This window comes from Zootoca vivipara, chromosome Z (genome assembly GCF_963506605.1).
Source record: "Zootoca vivipara chromosome Z, rZooViv1.1, whole genome shotgun sequence".
Taxonomy (NCBI): domain Eukaryota; kingdom Metazoa; phylum Chordata; class Lepidosauria; order Squamata; family Lacertidae; genus Zootoca; species Zootoca vivipara.
Genome location: NC_083294.1, coordinates 27,809,726 through 27,831,669, shown reverse-complemented (window position 1 = coordinate 27,831,669; position 21,944 = coordinate 27,809,726). Strand labels below are relative to the sequence as shown.

Here is a 21,944-nt window from a genome sequence, read left to right as displayed (position 1 = left end):
GCTGCTGCTATTGTTGGCTCATGCTATATTTTTAGTTATTTCTTTCTCTCTCTCTCTCTCTCTCTCTCTCTCTCTTTCTCTCTCTCTCTCTCTTGCTTTCTGTGCTATATATTATTTTCCACTCAAATAGCATGATACAACATTTCTTTAACCATAATGTTAAATGTCAAGGAAAAAGGCAATTAATCTACTATATGCATATATTAGTATGGGGGGGAAATCCTTGGATAACATGCAATTTTATTTGTTTAATATATAGGGTTTCTTTTTTTCTCTTTTCTTTTTTTGGCAGAAGGAATTCCTGCAGGGAAATGGTTAATCTATTTTTAACTAAAGCTTACTTTTGTAATCTATCCAGTGCTTAGAGTTCTGTCATTGATCTATGATTTATGTGTTTTAAACCACCTCTTGGCTGCAACATTGGTTTCTATCCAGGATGCTGAGCTGAATACTAATTGCAAGATCAAATTTATGCTGTTGGGCTAAGCAGCTGACGGGAGTTCTCTTTGCAGGGCTCCCATAAAGCATGCCATGGCGCTGGAACCTTAGTGAAATACTTTTTGGTGAGGGGCAGAAATACAGCAAATGTTTGCTGGGGAGGGGGGCAGGAGAGAAGGGAAGTGTGTCCTTTTCAAAGGGGTATTTAAAAAACAAAACAAAAAACAGGGCATGCTGAGTATGTGCTGGATTTTGGCTCAATGCATTGCAGAGATGCACTGGCAAGAGAGTGCAACACATTGATATGAGCCAAAGATTCAATTGGTTGCTCTGAATCAATATGGGAAGGTCAGACCTTCTTACCCCTCTGCATCCCTTTGTGTGAACAGCAGAATCCCCCACCTATCCCTTTAGAGTGCTCAGATTATTGGGGAGAGGAGGGGGCTTAATGATGCACACAAACCCCACCCTCTGACTACTCCAAATTTCAGCCAAATCATACTCCTAGTAGCCTTTTAAAACTGTATCTAGGAGGGGAGTCACCACAGAAAGTAAGAGGCCCCAGCCATTCGCTGTACCCTATACACTTGCCTGCTGGCCCTCCAGTGCAGTGGAAGACACTGGCCTTTCACCAGTATTGGAGTAAGATTCTATTGCCAGTCCAATCAGCTTCTGTGTGTTCCTTGGGAGAGGGTGCTATCTTATCCTTTGCCTCAGGCAGCAAAATTTCTTGAGCTGGCCTCATCCTTGCTTTTGATACTGATTCACCTGCCCTCTACCAGCTGACAAGCAGTGCCTTCCGAGTCTCTGTAGCACACAGCCTTCCACCCCTTGACTATACCCTATGGATTCCCTCTCCCCCTCCCATCTGCTTCCAATGTGTGAATAACAACAACAACAACAACAACAACAACAACAATAACTGTTGCTCTCCAGATATTGCTGGACTGCAACTCCTACCACACCTGACTATTGGTTATGCTGTCTGGAAATGATGGAAACTGGAGTTCAGCAACATCTGCAGGATTACAGATTCCACATCACTAATGAATATAAACAGGTATATTTAGCAACCAGGAATCTTTCTGGCTTGCATTAATGATCAGAAGATGATCAGAAGAGTCATATACCATACGCCAATGCACAAGTGAACAAATACACAGGACTGGGAATATTTTCTCCTGTTTTGTATTATGTGACTTTATTTTGACACATGTCGAGCAGGCAATGTGATTTATGAAGACTTCATAGTATACTAGTGAACGCGCTGTAGTGTGTTTTATTAAGTGTAATAAAGTCTTCGTAACATGAACATCATCTGTGCTCTGTCTCTCTTTGCTTTGTCTCTCTTCTCCCCCTCCCTGAACATCAAAGCAAGCAGGGATTACTGTTCCCGCCATCAGCAGTGTAATTCTTAACAGCTTTGCACAGATCCTCTCTCTCTCTCTCTCTCTGTGTGTGTGTGTGTATGTGTGTGTGTGTGCACCCATGCATTTAAAAGAGAGAGACAGCGCACAAGCAGAATAATCCAAGTATAAATGGCAGCCTCCACTCCCAACCATAGCAAAAGTTCAGCATGTGTGAATGCTCCTTGTTGGCCATTCCCTCCTTTCTCTGGTTACATCCATATTGAAAAGCAAAATGTAAAGCATATGACTTCCCTAAAGAATCCTGGGACATGTATTTATTTTAAGGGTGCTGGCAATTGTAGCTCTGTGAGGGGTAAGCTACAGTTCCCAGCTGTTCTGGCCCACCCATGAGGTGGAGTGAAGCAGTAGCAGCATCAGGTGGAAGAATCCCTCAAGCTGGTGTCCCCTTGGGTGCACCTTGCTGCCTCCAGCAGTGGTGGCTGCAGGGTGAGCTGGGTGGTGTAGCAGCAGCAGGGTGGAACGGCACTTCCCATTTCGCCTCAAGCGGCAAAATTTGATGCACTGGCCCTGGTTCCTAGAATTTGTTGGGGGAAGCCATGTGCTTTAAATATGTTCTTAAATGCCCAATGTGGGTATGAGCTCTACCACTGGAGGTACGGTATTTAAGCAAAGGTTGCAGGACCATTCGCTGGAGATGCCAAAGCTGCCTCCTCTGCTGCAAATCCTGCAATAAGCAGAGGGCTATATGACCTACAAGGTCTCTTCAAGTTTAAGGATTCTGTTCTTTCTTCTGCCTGCCTGTCTCTGCCGACCCCTCTTTCAGTTCTCTTTCCCATTATCGAAACTTAGATTGTAAGCTTCTATGTTGCATAGTCTAGATATAGATATGGATTGTGCTAAATAGCAGACTCATGGTATCCATGGTAATAAAGCCACAATAACTGAATGGAGCCTCCAGTTTCAGAGGCAGTAGGCCACTGAATAGTGGGCTATTGCCTTCATGTCCTGCTTGCAGGCTTCCCAGAGGCATCTGAGTCATTGCATTGAGAAACAGGAAGCTAGACTTGATAGAACTTTGGTCTGGGTCGACAGGAAGGTTCTGATGTTCTAATTAAGGACAAAACTAGTTAACAAGTGACCAGCCTGTTGTCACCAATCTGCTTTTCTTCCCTGCACCCCCTGGTAACATCTTGTTGAAGCAGTTGAGTGGTGTGATACCATTACGTTCAATGAACCCTTGCCATGTTGTTGGCTGCTGCACATGGCAAAACCCTGACTGTTATAATGCCACAAGTGGGTCCTTCAACAAACGTTGCAGCATGTGGAGTGTTCCCTCTTCAGCACATCAGCTACTTAGGGAATGGGTAGACTTGTCTATTTCTCTCAGTTTCTTATTTTCCCAGTCTTAAGTACAGCTCTTTCTTTTAAACCTGTGAAAATTCATCAGTCTTCTACTGCAAATTTATCCTAATATTGTAAGCAATTGTAAGCAATTTTGCCTAATATACACATTTTTTTGCAAATCATTGTTCCTTAATGGAATGCATTCCTGTATGTCATTTTCACCAGCCCATGCATTTTTATGCACACTTTACCCTAGCATGTGCATTTTTGTACATATTACTTTGCTGAAAAGCTGCATTGCAAAATTTGGAGAAGCGGGAATTTTACAGGATGTTTGTGTTTCATTTTTCATATTGTTTCAGAAAGTGAGGATTAGGCAGAGTCACCATTATATCTCTACCATAGTCACTCTATTCCATACAGTTTCCCACCATCCCCACTATCAGTCAGAATTCCGTGACTTGAGAGCAAACCTCAATCCCCCTCCTCCAACACTGCTGATATTTGGGCTACATAAGCGACAGCACTCACAGCCTGAAGTTCAGAAATAAAGAGAATGGTGTCCCAGCTCCAACTTGGAGATACGGGTGTAGATTGTGACCATTGGGTGTTGTAGGTGAGGCAAAAGATGAACTATCACTCTGTTATAACAAAGATGCATTGCATGTAGAAGATCCTAGATCCAGTTCCTGGTTTCTCTAACTTCAAAAAGCACCATGTAGTAGTTGCTTGTGAAAGACTTCTGTCTATATTCCTGGAAACCTATTGTCGCCAAAATAGTCTGACCTGATATGAGGCAGCTCCTGCCATTCCTGTGTCTTCTTTGCCTCTCACTAACCAATGCTGGTCTGAATCTTCCACACTGATCAGCCTGAGCTTCCCTAGGGATACAGCCACATGGAAGAAACAAATTGGACCCAGGGCATCCTTGGTTACAGCTGCTGCTTCCCAGTAGCAATTTGGGGGACTGTAGTGGCTCGTTTTTCAGCTTGTTGCACTTGCACAAAGGATATTTGCATTTTTACCCAATTTGGACTTCCCGTCTGTCTGTCTGCCTGCCTGTCAGTCACTCAGTCAGTCCATCTGGCTGGTTGGCTGGCTGCTGCAGGGTAGAACAACATTATAACAGCAGTAACAGCACATTCTATGTGGACTACTTCTTCTCTACCACGGAGCAGCTAGTTTAGCAAATTTGGCATGCTGAAATGATATCCATATAAGCAGTTGTGAAGGGTTCCCAACCTTCCTGCAAGATGGTCTCATCCCATCTGCCTTGCTCATAGGCAGGGTGGGTGGGTTCCAGGTGTGATGGTACCCCAGGCAATGAGCCCTCTGGTGTATCTCCTCCTCTTCCACTGGTGAGCCCTGGTGATCAGTGTTCCAAACAGCATTAAGCTTCTGGGTTTAGTTGCTATTATACAATGCTCCTGGATGCAGTACATTGTGGGAAATTAAAAAGAAAGCTACACCCAGGCACCTGTGTCTCTGATCAGTGCACCAGAAAAAAGTTCAATGTCCTCATAGCAACTAAACCCAGAAGCTTAGGAACCCTAGGTAGGTATTAATGGTGGGCCTTTCTGATGAACTGCTCAAGGGTACCAGTCTCTAGTGCTGGCCATGTTTATAGGATTCACTGCCACTGAACTGGTGCAAGCTATTTTTTGGTCATATTCTTATGTTTTGGATAAAGCCTGCTGCTGTATGTTCAGAATGCAGTTGACTGCTGAATTGAGACTTGATCTGCTCTTGCACAATGCCAACTGTGAAGGGCTAGCATATTTCGTCTGAAGTCAGCAGGCTATCAAGTCTCGACTGCGGGAGACTTTGCAGTGCAGAACTCACTTCCCTCTGTTGTAGGCCTTATTTAATCTATCCCCAGTGTATTCTTTGCTTTAAAGGGGGAAGTCTTCTGGTTTCATGCAAGGATATTTTGCTTGTGTGTGTACGTCCGTGTGTGTGTGTGTGTGCGCGCGCGTGCGTGCGTGCATGCATGCATGAGTCTTACCCTATTCCCCAACCCCTCCACCAGCCAACTAGTGGGTGCATGTGGTTATGAGTATGTGGGTGAGGCAAAATGATCCCATCCATCTACTTCAACCATTTAATCACCCATGTGCTTTATTGTATTTAATGCATACTATAGCTCAGGGACCCAGGTGGCGCTGTGGTTAAACCACTGAGCCTAGGGCTTGCTGATCAGAAGGTCGGCGGTTTGAATCCCTGTGACGGGGTGAGCTCCCGTTGCTTGGTCCCAGCTCCTGCCAACCTAGCAGTTCGAAAGCACGTCAAAGTGCAAGTAGATAAATAGGAACCGCTACAGCGGGAAGGTAAACGGCGTTTCCATGTGCTGCTCTGGTTTGCCAGAAGCGGCTTTGTCATGCTGGCCACATGACCTGGAAGCTATACGCCGGCTCCCTCGGCCAATAATGCGAGATGAGCGCGCAACCCCAGAGTCGGTCACGACTGGACCTAATGGTCAGGGGTCCCTTTACCTTTACCTTTATAGCTCAGATGATGGAATTAAACCCACAAGTGGGGAATTAAACCCACAAGGTAGATTAACCCTCATTATAGTCACTTTATAACACCCAAGGATTCTAATACAATAGCTAAGGGTTTAGAACCCCAAGTAAGGGAGTTGGGCCCCTGTAATTTGAACACTGGGTTAATTTATGTTCATGTATGTGATTGGCATGCATGTTACTTGTGTGAGCACACACACAGCATGGTTCTTTCCCTCAGAGAAGCCGCTTGCGAAGAAGCACCCTGCAGAGAATTGACACCCCCCCTCCTCTAGGGAAGGAGACACACATGTTTAATTAGGATCATCCCTAATTAAACATTAGCCCCACTCCAAATTAATTTGGGACTAGTTCTGAGGTGTGGTGGGTGACACCCCCCCCCTGGTTGGTGTAGGGTGGGTTGGCCTGACTCAGCTCAGAGCCATGGGGCAAATCTAGAGGGGGGGTGTGCAGCCCTGGTGGAAGACAATCAATTTGGCCCAGAAAAAGGCGGCTATGCGCAGATGTCAGCACACAGTATAACAGTTTGGTTGATGATTTCATGGAGTTCCCAGGTCACAGTCCAATTCATATTTACTATGCTACTGCAAAGTGGCTGAAAATGAGTTTGAGCAATAAGGTTTTAAATATTAACACAGAAGCCGACGCTCCATCAGGTCAGGCATTGTGCAGCAAAGTTCCATCAAGTCACAGTGTTCTTTAAAGAGACACACAGTGCCCTTCTCGCCAAAGTAATGTGGCATGGTGACCCTTATCCTAATGTTGTTCCTCAGCTTCCAAGTAAGTGGGAAGTGGGAATTTAATAGAATGGCTGTGTTCCAGTTAGCATATAGTTTCAGAAATTGGTAGGTTTGCCTTTGAATGCAAACTGGATTTGAATTCTCTCTTGTCCTAGTTGTAGAGAAGCCACTCCAATTCCCTTATCATTTTGGTTGTCCTTAATTTCCACCCTATCCTATTCTACAGAGTTCTTTACTGCACCCTATCCTATACTTCACCGTTCTTTTTGAGATGGATAACCAGAACTGAACACAGTACTGAATTCCAAATGTAGCTGCAACACAGAGACTTTGGTCCCTATCTGTACCATGCATTTCAAGCCGTGTCATATCAGCTTGAACAGCCATGGCTGCCTTAAAGAATCCTGGGAGCTGTAGTTCGTTAAGGATGCTGAGAGTTGCTAGGAGACCCTATTTCCCTCACAGTGCTACTGTTTCCTAAGTTCCCTTGGAAATAAAGAAAGTTACTTTTATTTTTTATATTTTTATTTATACTTTTCAGATTTATACATTTCACTGATTTTACAATCATTTTGACATTTCAAAACTTGACTCCCCCCCCACTTTCTGCGGTTCCTTAAATTTATTTTTAATATCTTCTGCATATTCAAATTAACTTGATTTGTTCATTTATTCATCTTCTTTAAATATATACTCTTATGAAACTGCAGGTTATTATAATAATCCTGCCAGTGTTTTTATCTGCTTACAATTTATCTGTAAATATTCAACAAACCATTTCCATGTTTTATATATAAAAAAGTTTGTTTTCTTGATTTCTTATTCTTCCAGTAAGTTATGCCATTTCTGCATATTCCATAAGTTTTTGTATCCATTCTTCCTTTGCTGGGACTCCTCCATTTTTGTGTGTAACATTCTTGTCGCTGCAGCTGCATACATGAATAAGTTTCTATACATTTTAGGTAGTTCTGTCCCTGTAATTCCCATCTAATCCAGCATCCTGTTCTCATAGTGGCCAGCCAGATGCCTGTGGGAAACCCATAAGCAGGATTCAAGTCGGACAGCACTCCCTTTTCCTGTGGTTCCCAGAAACTGGTATTCAGAAGTATTGCAGCTTCCAATTGTGGAGGCACAGTATGGCCATCATGGCTAGCAGCCGTCAAGAGCCCTCTCCTCCACGAGCTTATCTAATGCTTTTTTTAAAAAGCCATCTAGGTTGGTGCCCATCACTGCTTCCTGTTGGAGAGAGTTCCATAAATTTAACTATGCATGATTTTATTTTCCTTTTACATAGTTTATAGTTAAGTGTATCTTATTTTTTTATGTATGTTTAAAAATCAACAAAAACGGTTTGTTTATTTTTTAAGCACAGTGTGGGGCTTATATTCGAAGGGTGAAAGTGCTTGATTAGGATCAGGCCATCTGAAGGGTCATGCAAAAAATGAAATACTAATAAATAAACACCCCACCAGTCATCTGACAAATGGTTTACTGCTGTAACTGATATGGCGATTTTGTCTAATCTTATATATCTGACATGAGTTTTCTTGCCTTAGCAAAGAAATAATTTGCTCTTTCAACAGTCCTGTTTATCATGAATTAAGAAAAGAAAGAGGGGAAAGGAAAGGAAAAAAGTTGAAATTTAATATTTATTGCTACACTTTGTTTCCCTTTGGGAAATTTCAGAGAAAATGATCTCCCCTTTATTTTTGTCTATTTACTGAAGGCTGTTTCATATGGGACATTTTCCATACTATGAGGAAAAATGGCTCATGTGATTCCATTATAAGATATGAACCATTTTATTTGGATAACTATTTCTAGGGTAGTTGCTTCCTTTGGAGGGTTTTGGTCAGCTTTTTATTTTATGACCCTGTTTTAAAATATCTTGCTTTTCTCTCCACACTGCATATGGGCATCTAAAACTTTACAGGGATGCAGATCCAGACAAATGTAGTTCTACATTATATTGTTAAGAGCTGGAAGCTTGGCATCATAGAATTGTAGAGTTGGAATGGACACCAAGGGTCATGTAGCCCAGTCTCCTGCAATGAGGAAATCTCAGCTAAAGCATCCATGACAGGTGGCCATCCAACCTCTGCTTAAAAAAACCCCATTGAAGGAGCAATGAAGGAGGTATTCTAACAACTCATAGCACTCTTAACAAATTACAGTTCCCAGCCCATGAGGTGAGGTGAGGTGAGGTGAGGTGAAGCAGCTGCCTTGGGCAGCAGAGACCCAAGAGGTGGCGCCTCCAGCAACAATGACAGCTTCCAGCAACATCTTGCTGGATGCTGCTGCCACTTTGCCGGCTGCTTTTGATTCTCTGTATACTTCGATAGAAGCTATGACTGTTGAAGCAGTATGATACTGTGTTAAATGTATACCGCAGATGGGGCCTGTGTTTGTATAGGATAGCAGACCTAACTGGGTTAGCCAAAATGCTATGAAGACTTTATGCTGCACAACAGCTTTCAAAAATATGAAAACCAACAGCTCAAAATCGAGGAGCCAGTCATTGTGTGTTTCATCCTGTGTAGTATATAATTGAACCTAATATGCATAAGTCTGGTTTCCTCCTATACTCTATCTTAAAACGAGGCTCAGCATCCAGTCAGATTCCCCTTCTTCCCCTCCCGTTCCTTAACTTTGAGCCTGATGAAGAATTCTGGGAAACTCAAAAACTTGCTCACTATCTTATGTCATTTGGATTGCTCAAGTGTGGCTTTTGGAATTTCTCCGATGCAAAAAGCTTCATTCATTTCTTGGTTTAAGCTGGTATATATTGCAGTGCCACAACCTGGCCTCTTGAATGGTGAAAGGATAGACAGTGCGTGTAGGAAGAACATTAGCAAAGTAATGATTTCTTTTTCTCCTTACTAGGTAACTAGCTCTGAGGAAAAGGCAAGGAAGGCCCAAGGAAGTTTGCTGTTCAATAAAGGATGCTGGGTTGCTTGGCAACCAATCGTTAGGCCCAATGGTGCAACCAGCCAGCCAGGCATTCCAAACTGGCTGCTTCCATCGCCTTATGTCCTAACACAGGTGTTTCTCCTCGGCTGATTTTATTGCCTTTTTTGTAACCCCTGGAGTCATGCATCCAGAAAGTCCTGGGCAGGGACTACAGCCATATATAACTCCAAACTTTTGCCCCCTTTCCTAGAATGACTATGCCTAGAATGGCATTTTGTCCACAAACTGGAATGGTCTTTTGTATATTGAAAATGTGATTCTCATTCCTGGTTACACATGAATGCCCTTAAACCGCCGAGGTTTGTCAGCAAGAACAAAGATAAAACATATAAGGATGCTGAAAGTGTATTTTCAAGTATAGGTGGAGCTTACTTCAACACTTGGAAGTTTATTGTGATGAGCATCACAAATGAATACCAAATTGGACTAAGTAAAAACAACACGCCCAGTGTAGATGAGAAGAGAGGGCAGGTTATTTGCCCACCAGTGAAAGGTCAGAAGTACTTTTTCACATTTTCTTTCTCTTTTATGGGGTTGTTTGCATTTTTATACTCACAGCAGCCCTGTGAAGTAAATGTATAAGCTGCAAACTGCATTTTTCTGGATGATATTATATGGTTTTATTATTATATCATATGCCGCTCTGGGTACTTTTAGTAGAAGAGTGGGATATTACACATGAGCAACATGTGTTTTTAATTATCTTTTGAATGTTTCTAAATATCTGTTTTTGACCTTTTATTTATGCTTCAAATGTTGTTTGTAAATTAATCAATTGATATATACATTTTGTATTATTATTATTATTATTATTATTATTATTATTATTATTATTATTATGTGATTGTGGCAGCCTGTATATTTTTTCAACTTTTACAAGACCTGTACCTATTTTTCTGCTTGCACAATTAAAATATCTGAAGGTATCTGAAGAAGTGTGCATGCACACGAAAGCTCATACCAAAATAAAAACTTAGTTGGTCTTTAAGGTGCTACTGAAGGAATTTTTTTATTTTACTTCGATCCAGACCAACACGGCTACCTACCTGTAACCACAATTAAAATAGTTTGAGCAACAATACCAACCTATCCCAGTTCTTGTGCTGATGCTACATTGGACCTCACCCATCATCATCATTATTAAACTGAGAGAGAGACAATGAGGCAGGTGGCTCCATTGCAGGTACTTGCCACTATTTTTAATTTCTGAAAGGCATTTGCTCTTTTTCCAGGCTCTTTTTCCAAGATGATGTATAGAGTTTCCTTCCTCAGAAAACTCTGTGAGGTAGGGACTATGGCTAGCCAAAGGTCACAACTGAGACAAAACTGCAGCTGCGATGTCAAATGGAATTTTTGTTGTCTTACCAAAACATGGCAAGGATTCGAAAAACAAAACACCAAACCAAGCATTTAAAGTCAATTTAAATTTTTTTAACTTGAAGGGGGATTTTAAAATAAAACCTAAATATTAATTTGGGGTGATAAAAAGTAGCCTGTAAGTCTAGTAATTTATAACTGAAAACAACCCATAAAAAGATAAAGGGACCCCTGACCATTAGGTCCATTCATGACCGACTCTGGGGTTGCGGCGCTCATCTCGCTTTACTGGCCGAGGGAGCTGGCGTACAGCTTCCAGGTCATGTGGCCAACATGACAAAGCTGCTTCTGGCCAACCAGAGCAGCACACAGAAATCCTGTTTAGCTTCCCGCTGTAGCAGTAGCATAACAGCTTCTAAATTCTAAAGCATCTTTAGAAGAAACAATTCCACAAAATTCAAAGTTCTGTACAATGGAAGGGGCTTTTCAGTTGCAGCTCTTAAGATGTAGAACTCCCTCCCTTCTTGCCCATCTCTTTATAGTTTCTGCAAATGTTTAGAGGTGGAGGGACCTGATTCTACAAATGGACTACTGGCTGTTTTTATTACTAATACAGTAATTGCTATTTAGTGATTGGACTGGACCTAATGGTCAGGGGTCCCTTTACCTTTACCTTTATAAGCTGTTATTTTTAAGGACTGGGTTACTTTCTGTGCTTTTATTTGATTTTCCTGTAAACTGTGGTTTGTGGAAAGGGTGGTATATATGCCATCTTAATAAGAAATAAAGACCCTATAAAACCAGACACTCCTTGCAGTAATTTCCCTTCCAATTGGTTCTGGCTCTGATTTGGACCTTTCTGCCATGTCATATTCCATGCGTCACCAAAAGCAGCAGCATTTACATAGCACACAAACACACACGGAGATAGATGGACTACCATGGGCTAATTCGTTTAAGCCCAGGAACTGTTGTGGCTTTCCAATGGTATTATGTGCAAGAGACCACCAGACAGGAAACAATGTTTCAGAATGAGAAGCCTGATGACAGGGGGGGGGGAGCCCTCTTTCTGTCTTTCTCAGTGGTTAAGCCAGAGTAATTTAAATGAGCAAGTGATGAGTGCATTTGTTTTTAGAAACTCGAGGCCAGCTTTGGCAAACAGCTTATTCTGGAAAGCACACCCCCCCCCCAGTGTTGCTAGACGTTGTTCCTCTCAGCACTGATGATACCAATATGTGAGCAATTGGAGTCATCTCTCCCTCTCTCAGGACAAAAGGTATTTAGATTTCCTGCTGACTTTTCAGCAACTTCAGAAGCAATTATCTAAAATACTTGGGACTAGCACATGTCGATCCCAGCATGTGGTGTTGCTTAATACAAAACATCCCACGCATTTCATTGAAATACATGGGACTTAGCATATGCAACTGGATGCAAGACTGCTTTTTTGCCCCCCCCCCCACAAAAAAACAACAACAGAGAAATTGGGGAGCTGGAGTGATCCACCTGAAGTGAAGGTCTCATTGCTCTCCCAGCTTCTCAAAACAATGGGTCACTGGCCCATATGCAGACACATACAGGGAAGGAAAGGTGTGGGGAGCTCAGTGCATCATGTTGTGGTGGAGTGGATGTGATGCTCCTGCCAGGACAGACCAAAGTTCCCTTCCCTTTGTGTCTCCCCACTCCCTTTGGTAAATACCAGCAACTGGCTGCAATGGAATGTTGGGAGAGTAATTGTGCCCCATCTGCTCCCCACCCTACCGACTGCTACCAATGACACCTCTAAGTAGGGTTGGGAAAGCCATTCCATCAAGCTGCCTCAGTGGAAAAACTGTGAAAAACTCTGGCTCACTCCATCAGAGTCTTCAAAGCATTCTAAAACCCTTCAGCATAATAACATGGTGCAGGCTTGGTGGGAGAGAATTTCATAAGTGTGGAGTCACCACAAAAAAGGATCTCACTCTCACGACCAACCACCTGACTTATCTTTGAAGGCGGCCCCACATAGAGCTCTTGGCAGTAGTCTAGTCTGGATATGATTAGATCAGGGATCCCTGTGGCAAGGTCAACCCCCTCCAGGAAGGCACATGTACCAGCTGAATCTAGTAGAAAAGCACTTCTGGACACTGACTCTGCTGGGATTCCCCAGGACATGTATCTTAAGATAAGTGAGCTTAAATGAGGTCATGGGAGGAGAATTTCTCAACCCCTCTTCCCACCTGCCACAAACCTCTCCTAAAACATATCCCACCTGTTGAAAACACTGCTGAATAATGATGGATTATGCACAAGGGGGCTGGTGCAGCAGGGGGAAGTGCTGAATTTTGGGTGATTCTCTCCTACCTCAGCAGCTCCTCACAGGCCATCCTACATGGTCCAGGAGGGCCTCCTAAGCATCCCGATGAAGTTTTGTTTGGGGGCATATCTACAGGTGGCTGATGTGTGAGCGAACAGAAGACTTCCCTTCTGTCAGCTTATTTAAGTTTACATTGCAGGCTCCAACCCAATGTGTATACAGTAGGGCAAGGAATACAAAGAAAAGAAACTCCAAATCCACCCCAAATCCAGAGGATACCATTCTTAGAATTAAGAATGCCACAAAATTTCAACCAAGCTTTTGAGATCTCCAGAATTCTTCCTGAGGCGGTAGGTTAAGCAAAACGTGTGTGTAGAGGGACCTGACTTAGTGTTAAAGCCATGAAGTCTGCACTGGTCCTAGTCTTAAAATTGAGTGTTAGAAATGTCTGATTCCTTGTATTTGAGAACATAATATGCAGTGGTTGTTGGATCTGTTGCAGATAACTTCTTAAATTTGCTATCTTTCAGCCACTTCACTCTTTTAAATTACACCTGTAAAACAAAAAAAACAAGTGTGTTAAAATGTCCTTAAAAATTAGAAGAACGATTCAGGGGAACGTGAAATTTCAAAAGAAGGAACTCAGTGAAGCATTTCCTTGGATGTTCAAATTCCTTGCAGAAACAGTGGATAACTCTTTAAGAGATGTCTTTGATTTCAAAGAGCAAAGCTATTTTCATGAGGCAGAGATGTGCATTGGTTTAGGTCTACCAGTAAAAGTCAGAGGTTGTGATGAGAATTGTTCATAACAGGTAGAAGCTGATGATTAGAATCATTCATATCGGCCTCATCAGTAAGATGACGATTGCCCCACTTATATTCCCTGGGTGCATAGTAAATCAATCACCAGCATCTCACTGTCCGCAAAAACTGTATTTTCCTTCTGTCATTTCATGGATGACATGATGTGCCAATCTTCTGTTCTCTGATGAGGGTTAGGAATGAACAGATTAGTCAATTTCCACTCTAGCATGCCTTCATTCATAAATCCATTCCTTCCTATTTCTGCAAAAAAAAAATCTGTAAAAAAGTGCATGAAAAATCGTATTTCAAAATGTGTTTTTCATTCCAGACACATGTTTTCAAATGTGTTTTCTTTCAAAGTACACGTATGTAAATATACATTACTTTAAAAAGCAAATTTTAATATGCATTCTGGTCCAATTTTTTTAGAGCCACAAATCACACGGCAAAATTCAGGGAAGAGTAAAAATCCAAATGATGCCTGCATTTTGATCTACATGTTAGACTAGGAGTTGCAGATCAGGCAAATTTGTACTAAAATTTGGAGAGAGAAAAACCAAACAGTTCTTCAAACACAGCTTCTTGAAGGAGAAATGAATGTATTATAGCAGTGAGAATTCCAATCTTTTTGTTTTACAGGGTCACCAAACAGGGGTCTTAAATGTAGAGATTGAGATTTTTCAAAGGGCTCCCTCTATTGACAATCACTACAATTTGCATCTCAGAGAAGTAAAATCTAAGCATTAAAACTAAAAGAAAAAATCAAGTGTACCGGTAATTGGGATAGGATTGGTCCATGTTTGTAGTTTAGCAGTGGTATCCATAGACTAAATTTCCATAGATGATAAGCTGTATGTACAGGAAAACCATGTGATGTGGCCTTCCTGAAGGTGTACCATTTCAGAATGCAGGGGTGTGTGCTGGAGTCTGCGGCATATTTGAATTCATGTAAGAAATTCTACACTTATAAGAAGGGTTCAGCTAGAAAGGATTATACACTTATAAAAAGGGTTCAGCCAAGCCTTCTCTGTGATACTGTATATTGTTTCCCCAGTTACCAGCAATTATCCACTTTGCTGGAGCCTTCTATATCCTGCTACCTTCTTTCTCTAAACTAGGTGTGTGTGTGTGGTGGGGGGTCCTTTGCTGGTAAGACAGCAGGACTGTACTGGAAGGCCTGCAGCAAAATGGCAGAAAACCTGAAGAGCTACCACCAGTCAGTGCAGACAATACTGAGCTAGATGGACCAAATGGCCTGGCTAGGTTTAAACAGCTTCCCCTGTTCCTATCACCCCAGCCCTTTGAGCATTCCTTTCGAGAACTCAGCCTCCTTGCACTCTGAGAGTTTTCAAGTTATTTGACAGGTACAGTACTCCCAAAAGGTCCCACTGATTTTCAGGGCTAGCACCAGACTGCCAGTTCCTAGATGAAGCTGGGCCAGTATTCTCAGGGTAATAGTCAGGTTGGGGCTAAGGTTGTATTGTACCACTTGGAGGATGGGTGAACGAATGTGGCCCTCTGGGCCTTTCTGCCTGGCCCTTGGAACCCTTCCACAAACTCTCTCCTTAGGCTACCAGCTTTGCTTGCAAGCCCCCTCAGGTGTTCCAGCATGGCTTTGAACTGCAACAATGCCTCCTGCACATCAGGATGGAGAATAGGTAGGAGTGCGGAGAAACTAGCGTACTGTACAAATGTAACATTTACATGTTGCTTCACCCAGTTTTGCCTCTGCCCTCACCCACCACTCTCCCTTGGGATGGTTGTACAGATGGGAATGTGCCCCTCAGGCTGAAAAGGGTTTCCCCGTTCCCAAGATTGTAGTCCATGTTGTTCCTTTTAACCACTCTTCCATTTTAAAAGTCCTAGTGGCTAACCTCACATCTCATGTTCTGCAAATGCTAGAAACCTACTCTCTCTTTTTGTAAATGAAAGCTGGAGATATAGCAATTATGCTTCATGCAGGAGCGGGGGGAGGGGGGACTGTGTCCCTTGCCTCTTGCCCCTATATTACTTTACGTTCATTTATTTATTTATTCACTGCCTTTCCATACACTCTTAAGGTGTTTTATATCAAACTGGTGAAAAATGCCAAACAAACAAACAAACCAACATAAACATAAACAATTAGCCTAAACTCTTTTCAGCAGTCAAAACACAAATTCAGAATATGGCAGATTCATACTATGTATTCCCATGCATGGAAATATAAAGGGTGGGGATAAAAGTAAAGTACTTATGATGCAGCCCCAGGATCAGTTAACAGCTGTTCCCACCCTGCCTTAAAAAAACCAAACCCTGGTGACCCAGCTGTTCACACTCTGCAGTCTCCAGTATGTGGTGCTCCTTGGACTTCTGCAAATCCCTTCCCAATCCCCGGTATTGCCCTGTGCTTCCTGGGAGAAAGTGTGGGAGAAAATTGTAATGAGAATATATATATGAGAATATATATATATATGCGTACACACATCCCCCGCATTCAAGAGTTCAGTGTTACTGTATAGAAACAAAAACAATTCCCCCCAAAAAATCTGAAAAATAAAAATAAAAATGTGATGTTCTTGTTAAAAGGACACAGCAGGGGGAAAGTAACTGCTCTAAACAGACAATGTAAAGGAGGAGAAAATAGCTCCCATGGACGCATTTGGATTGTTGATTCAGGTACCTCGAGGTAATTTGCAAGACCGTACTTTTACATAGTAGGAGCAGCTTTCTGGCTTCATTGCACACAGTGGGGAGGGAAACAGCAAGCCAGGCTCTTCATTTGTGCTTTTTTATGTTGCTTCACAACCCAGGAACCATATGGGGTATAAACGGATCACTCCCTCTGAGCAGGCTGTGGAAGGGTTGCAGGGCAGGGGCTTAGTGAGGCAGTGGGAAGCAGTGAGACAGAAGCAGGAATGAAATATGGATTGAAATCTCGCCATCGGGTGCAATATCCCTTGTAGCGGCAAGAGGTTTAATAAAATCCAAAAAAGATATTTAGGCAGCACAGTGTGTATCTGAGCAAGGTTGTAAGGAGCATACTTCCCCCGTATTTCTGTACTGAGCAGTATTTGGAGGTGGTAAGAGGTGACAGTGCATGGATTTGGGCTCCCCAAGTTTCAGAGCACAGGGAATATAGTTGCTTTATACTGAATTTAGGTCACTGCTTCAGTTGACTTATATGGACTGCATCCAGACAGCACGTTATTCCATTTCCCTGACATTTCCTTATCTGATAATCTCCATATTTTATGTGATCTTTCACACAATATGGAAGCCACTTCTTGAAAACTGGCAGAATCTGGTGCTCATTTCTACTCAGTTCATAGCTGCCAAGTTTTCCCTTTTCTCGCGAGGAAGCCTATTCAGCATAATGGAATTTCCCTTAAAAAAAGGGATAACTTGGCAGCTATGACTCAGTTCCAGGAAAAAAAACACAAAGCAAAACACCATTTGTAAACCCAGTTAGCCTAGAAAATTGTGGGAGTTTTGCAGTTTCATGTGGAGTGGTATACCAGCATATACAGTTCTTTCCTGCCATTTAAAGTGTAGCATGGCGTGGCAGTATATCAATCAATAAAAAAACAAACAGTTCCATAATGCAACATGTAATGCAGAGTAAAAGGAACATGAGACAATGGGGCAGAAGTACTAGCATTATAAGCAGGAAAACTAATGCAATAATCCTTATATCTGAAAGCACCCATAGTGTGCTCTGTCTGGCAGGGGCCCATAAAGTGTTCCTCTCCACATCACTCACTATGTGATCATTTTTACCAGAGAGGCCTAGGACTGAATCTGGTGAACCTTTTGCATGTGAAGCACGTTCTCTGTCATTGCACTTTGCACTCTATCCATAGCTCTCCAACTTCACTGGGTCAGATGCCCGTGACCTTAGTTTGGTGCAGCTGATTTATGTTAAGCAAATATCAGGGCCCTGAGCCAGATTAGGACAGCAGCACAGAGGGCAAGGAGAAGAAACACTAAGAGATTTGAATATTAAGCAATTGGCAAATGCTTTTAAATAAGTAAACCATTTGCCACCCACAGTCCCCATTAGAATCCCCTCCAAATTTGATTTTCACAATAGGAAGAATGTTCTCTTTGGAACCAGGGCATTAGGATTCTGATCAGTAGTGCAGCAGGGGCAAAGGGTTAAAGCTCCCTCTGTTTGTAGTTGTCCTGATTCTTCTCAACTTATCTGCTTCACACACACACACACACACACACACACACACACACACACACACACACCAGGCATGCAGTGCCAAACTACATGACCCATGTTACCTCCTGTTGACCCTCAATACTTATGTCCTTCCTTCCACTCCCTATAAAGGCAACTATATATACTGGAGTCCCTTCAGACTGGTTTCTCAGAGCCACCTTCCAAACCTCAAACTCTGCCAGGAGACAGACCATTAGTCTCACTCCCCAAAGAAGAGCCCTCCTGAATTAAGCCAATAGTGTAGGGATGGGGAACTCATTTGGGGGCAAATGGCATTCTCCTGGCAGTCACCTGATGCTATATGACATTAAGCATGGAGATATGTTATCTCTCATCTAAGCACTATGTAAAAAGGTAAAGGTGAAGGACCCCTGACAGTTAAGTCCAGTCACAAACAACTCTTGGGACTGCGGCTCTCATCTCGCTTTACTGGCCCAGGGAGCTGGACATTTGTCCGCAGACAGTTTTTTCCGGGTCATGTGGCCAGCATGACTAAGCTGCTTCTGGTGAAACCAGAGCAGCACACGGAAACGCTATTTACCTTCCCGCTGGAGCGGTACCTATTTATCTACTTGCATTTTGACATGCTTTCAAACTGCTAGGTTGGCAGGAGCTGGGACCGAACAATGGCAGCTCACCCTGTCACAGGGGATTTGAACTGCTGACCTTCCGATCAGCAAGCCCAAGAGGCTCAGTGGTTTACACCACAGCGTCACCTGCGTCCCACACAGGCACAGTCTCTTTACTCCTGATCTTAGCAGTATGCAGAGCCAGCCGACCCGTGAGGTGGGGCAAAGCAGCTGCCTCAGGTGTCAGAAGCACAGGAGGCAGTGACCTACTTGACCCGTGGCTTCTGCTTGTCCTGCTGAGTTTTGGCAAAAGGGAGAGATGCCAATCACCACACTTGACCTTGGGGCAGAGAAAATAATCACCAGGGTAGTGTAGGTCCCCTTCGCTGAGTTTTGAGGGGGCATTGCAGTGATGTCAGTGGTGCAACAGACAGGGCTGGGGCACAGTTGGGGGGTAGGAGGTGGCACATTCCCATTTTGCCACAGAAGGCAAAATAGAACGGGCACCCCTGGTACTAAGCACCACAGTGATAAGATCAAGAAAAAGCCTCTGTTTTTTAAAAGCAGCCTGTGATCCCACATTGCTAAGATCAAACATAAACCTCTACCTGCTCTTTGACAGTAGACTACAGTGCTAGGTTGGATATAAGCTTCTGCCTGTTCCCACTTCAACATTTGAATCCTTTGATGTCAAGTAATTGAGAGTTGGGTGGTCCCATCCGCCTGTCAGAAGTGGGCCAGTTCTAGATGTGGCCCTTAAGATTAAAAAGGTTCCTTACTGCTGCAATAGTCCATTTAGTCCAGCATCCTGTTCCTCCAAGTGGTCAACCAACTGCTCCCTCAGAGACCCACAACCAGAGCTTGATGGGGAATAGCTCTTTCCCTCTGTTGGATCCTAGCAACTGAGACTCAAAAGGCATGTAGCCTCTGAACCTGGAGGTTGCATATAGCAGCATGACTACTGACTAGCCATTGACAGTCTTTTGTCCACGAATTTGTCTAATCCCATTGTAAATGCCTCTCAGCTCATTTCAAACACCACACCTGTTTTGGAAGAAGGATCACTGTTTTTGAATGTGTACAACTGTCACCCTGCTTTCACCTGGTGGTCAAGACGTTTTTGTACTGTTTCCCAAGCCTGCAAAGCTATTTGACTGGAGATGACAGTGAGACAAAAGAAATAAATGTGTACACCCTAGAAGGGAAGTTTCTCTCAACCAAAGGCCTTATCTTAAAAAATGACGGTCTGACTCTAGCCAGTATCTCTCTGGGCACTTCTAGATGGCAGATGATTGTGGACTCAGCGCTGCTCAAGCATGTCTGTTTTGTACAGTGTCCACACAATGTCACTTGCATCAAAATCCTGCTCTGTATTCTGCCCCTCCCCATTCAATCCATATTTTCAATATTTACTGTTTTACTACTATTTTTCTCTCTGCAGAAATCGCAAATCTTGATTAAATGAGAATTTATTCCATGCCTGGACAGCTCAGTTGATTAGAGCATGGTGCTTATAATGCCAGGCTTGCAGGTTTGATTCCTGTATGGGATATGCCTGCATTGCAGGGGGTTGGACTACATGATCCTCGGGGTTCCTTGCCTCATTTCGCATAGCTGCCAAGTTTTCACTTTTCTCGCGAGGAAGCCTATCCAGCATAAGGGAAAATCCCTGTAAAAAAGGGATAACTTGGCAGCTTTGTCATTTCGGGAGGCAAAGACAGAACAGGGAACTTCTTGTACTGTCCATCCTACTGCCCCACCACCATCCTGATTATGCTGGTGGAGGTGGTCTCTGGTGTGGTGCTGGATAATTCTTTTATTACTGTATTATTATTTAAACCTATTAAGCATACTGTTGGAAATGGGAAGGAGATGCTGTAGCTTCTTCCTACTCCAGCAACTAGCTGGTGAGTGGGAGATTCAATCCTGCTGGAGTCTGTTTCTTCAGCACATTCCCCGTGGGAAACACGCTGGCAAAGCAGATTCCTGCCTGCAGCCTTCTCATCTAACTCCCTGCCCTGACAACCCCAGATTGCTACCGCCCAGATCCCCTCAAATCAGCCTGATTTGTTTCAGGATTTGGCTAAATCCATTGCTCAGCTCTAATATGCAACAGGCATTGCAATTACCGACAGAATTAGGAGGCTAGCTTTAGAGTTTTGCTGCTGGTCTGCTGTCGCTCTTACACTGCTGAATGTGTCCCTACACCGGGATTGTACAACATGTGGCCCAAAGCTATAGATGTCCAACAACATGCTTAATAAATCCCACTTTTGTGGCCACAGACAGACTGGAAAGGAAAGGGGAGTTCATCAGGTACATGGGAGGCTTCAATTTAACTTGACACCACAAGGTAGAAGGAAACTATAGGAAGAGTGGGGAACCATTGCTCCCCCCAGATGTTCCTGAATTACAACTCAATAAACTCTTGCTTTGGCATGTTTGCTAAGGCTCATGAGTTGTAGTTCAGCAATGTCTGAAGGGTCAAAGGTTTCCCTCTACTGATCCATGGAATAATATATAAAACATTATTGTTTTGATTTTTGTTTCCTTCAAGACACTCCTGCAAATGTACCAGTGTGGCATTTAATTGTGGCTCACCTGAACACCCCCCCCACACACACACAAAAGAGTGAAGATGAAAAAGGACACAGGTTTTTTGCTTTTTAATGAAATATGGATGTGCTAATGCATAGGTATAGTATTGTCTACACTGAGTGCCCGTGGCTCTTCATAGTTTCAGGCAGGAATCTTTCCCAGCCCTAATTGGAGGTGCTGGGGATTGAACCTGGGACCTTTTAATGCAAGGTATGCGTTCTTGCAGTGAGCTGCACATCAACCATCAGTAACTATAATGGGACTATGGGCAGGTTCTCTGAAGCCCATCTAAGCTCTGGGACAGTTCCATAAAGGAGAGAGAAGGCATTTCTTGAGGTAGTCCTAATCACTGTATTTGCAAAAACAGTGCTAAGCATTATTTACTATCCTGTTTAGTTCAGGCTGTTAAATTAGATTAATTTATTTGTATCATCTTATACGTTACATGGATTTGTGGTTCTCTTTTTGCATTTATCTAATGACATTGTTATTATGTATAATTGTTCCAAATATGTATTGGGGGTGTTATTATACAGTATTTGTTGTTCATTTTATGTTTCATAAATAGGGATGGGGGAGAATTTCAGTTCAGTTCTATCTAATCCACCCTTTCTGAAACAATACGCAAGCTAAAATGTCAACATTTTTGCTTCTCTGAATTTTGCAATGCAGGTAGCTAGCCAAGTAATGTTTACAAAAATGTTTATATTAGAGTTTGCATAACAATGCATATATTAATAAAAATGACATACTAGGGGAAATTGCT

The 21,944-nt window shown here is 42.8% G+C and overlaps 1 long non-coding RNA gene across 1 annotated transcript in view; it reads left to right on the top strand.

The window, feature by feature from the left end:
* LOC132591525 (uncharacterized) overlaps positions 1-9,455 on the top strand; it is a 95,509-nt gene extending 86,054 nt beyond the window's left edge. The window contains exon 3 of the long non-coding RNA XR_009557025.1: positions 9,298-9,455. This is a non-coding gene — a long non-coding RNA (uncharacterized LOC132591525). The remainder of the gene's footprint in view (positions 1-9,297) is intronic.
* The last annotated feature ends 12,489 nt before the right edge of the window (positions 9,456-21,944 follow it).